Source organism: Coregonus clupeaformis, chromosome 39 (assembly GCF_020615455.1).
Source record: "Coregonus clupeaformis isolate EN_2021a chromosome 39, ASM2061545v1, whole genome shotgun sequence".
Taxonomy (NCBI): Eukaryota; Metazoa; Chordata; class Actinopteri; order Salmoniformes; family Salmonidae; genus Coregonus; species Coregonus clupeaformis.
Window position 1 is genome coordinate 5,982,970 of NC_059230.1, and position 2,500 is coordinate 5,985,469.

General features: G+C 35.3%; 1 protein-coding gene across 1 annotated transcript in view; it reads left to right on the forward strand.

Annotated features, from left to right (window-relative positions):
* The window catches only part of LOC121554684 (leucine-rich repeat and fibronectin type-III domain-containing protein 4-like), a 48,106-nt gene that overhangs the window by 3,668 nt on the left and 41,938 nt on the right, over window positions 1-2,500 (forward strand). The gene's annotated exons all lie outside the window — the stretch shown is intronic.

Consider the following 2,500-nt stretch of genomic DNA (forward strand, 5'->3'; position numbering starts at 1 on the left):
GTTTTACAAATGTTCCATCCCGAGAATAAATCACTTTTCTCCCGGGTAACCCGGTATTTCCCTCCAAAAGCATTATAAAGCATATAAATATGTCTGGACTTGATTAGACCTTTGATCAGCATGAAAATTCAAATCTGATGCTTCCTGAGCCTGATGAGCCATATATAAAATACATTTTATGAGCCCTACATTAACGACATTTAGCCCAAAAAAGCCCAAATGTTTTGTGCCGTTATCCAATACATATATGTTAAATATATAAATATAGCTACTGCACATTACGCACGACAGAAAAACATAAAAGCCCATAGATGTAGCTAGCTATATGCTCTCTTGGGTAAATCAATGAAACTAGCTCCAGTAGGCTAATCTTTTTGAGTGTGAACTGCATTGCTGTACTGTATTGTATTATACTGTATTACTGTACTGTATTTTATTATACTGTATTGCTGTACTGTATTGTATTATACTGTATTGCTGTACTGTATTGTATTATACTGTATTGCTGTACTGTATTGTATTATACTGTATTACTGTACTGTATTGTATTATACTGTATTGCTGTACTGTATTGTATTATACTGTATTACTGTACTGTATTGTATTATACTGTATTGCTGTACTGTATTGTATTATACTATATTGCTGTATTGTATTATACTGTATTGCTGTATTGTATTATACTGTATTACTGTACTGTATTGTATTATACTGTATTATATGGACTGGAATATTATGCACCTCGTTCAAATCCCGATAAAGCAGGGAGACAACATGTGGCCTACAAAGTTACAAGTATAGGCTAGAGAATTTTATTTAAATTTTGAAATTTAATAGGGCCGATTTGTATAATTAGTAGACTGACGCATATATATGTTTCATAATATTTCCTCTAATGTTATTATATTATCTCTGACGCATACAGTGAGGGAAAAAAGTATTTGATCTCCTGCTGATTTTGTATGTTTGCCCACTGACAAAGAAATCATCAGTCTATAATTTTAATGGTATGTTTATTTGAACAGTGAGAGACAGAATAACAACAAAAAAATCCAGAAAAACGCATGTAAAAAATGTTATAAATTGATTTGCATTTTAGATTTTATTTGCATTTTTATTTGCATAAACTGATCATGTCTTTGTCAGTGGGCAAACGTACAAAATCGGCAGGGGATCAAATACTTTTTTCCCTCACTGTATATATGTTTCATAATATTTCCTCTAATGTTATTAGCCTACCTCCTAATTCTCTGTCTATTGTTGCTTCATTCCTTCCTCGCTTTCAACAGTTAAATGAAAGAAATGTTGTTGTCCTGATCTTCATCATTCTAATGACATCCTTTGATATAATATAGGATTAGAATTAGACGCAGAAGGCTTTCACTTCTCTTCACGAAGATTGAATGGTTATGGATCTGCTACAGCCAGCGCACGTTCGCTCTTCTTTTCAAACCGTGAGTTCTATTGGCTGATGTATTTAACGTTCAGCAAAAAAGAGCTTGTGTCCCTCTTTGAATAGTCTATTGGTATAAGAAATGAAAGAAAAATTAAAAAGCCCAGCAAGCTATTCGAGTCTTCTTGCATGGGACTCCAAGAGCTAAGGAGTGTTTTTTAAGGAGAGGCCAGCGGAGAACAGGTGCTTGCATATTGCGCAAGAAACATATAAGTTATAATATTATTAAGTTATTATATTATAAGTTAGACACTTATTATTATTATTATTATTATTATTATTATTATTATTATTATTATTATTAACCAATCATGAATTGGCTATTTTGAATGGAGAGAGAGTGACTGTGAGAGTGCACTGATTTAAAGCAACGATATTTGAGTGATAGGCTCTTTTAAAACTCTTTACGATTGAAAAAACAAGGTGACCCCCGAAAGCCAGATGGAGATGCACATTCGGTCTTTCTATTACTGCAGCAAATGTAGGCCTACCTGTCACAAGAAACAAAGTGACCATGATGAGATGATAGGTCTACATGCGTTGCGAACTGCGCTCCATACTGAGATGGATGAGTATGTTCCCACCCTGAGCGTTGATTCGTCATGCAGAGGCCGTAGAGAAGCCAGATTAAGACATCACATACAAAAACGACACGCTGTTCATATAAAATCATGTATTATAATTTACCGGTTTCTAGCGGTCATTTATCCCGGCAAAAAAAGGGGTTGGTTTTGAGCTGTAAATCTCGGTAACCGGGTTCCCGCCATTCAACCCTTGTGTGTGGTGTGTGAAGTAAGCCAACGCAAACTTGTGTATGGGTGGTCCTCTGTAGCTCAGCTGGTAGAGCACGGCGCTTGTAACGCCAAGGTAGTGGGTTCGATCCCCGGGACCACCCATACACAAAAAAAAAAAATGTATGCACGCATGACTGTAAGTCGCTTTGGATAAAAGCGTCTGCTAAATGGCATATTATATTATTATATATTATAGTGACGTCGGGCGACAACTACATAAAATGGCAGTTTTTTTCTAAAAATGGCCTTCTAA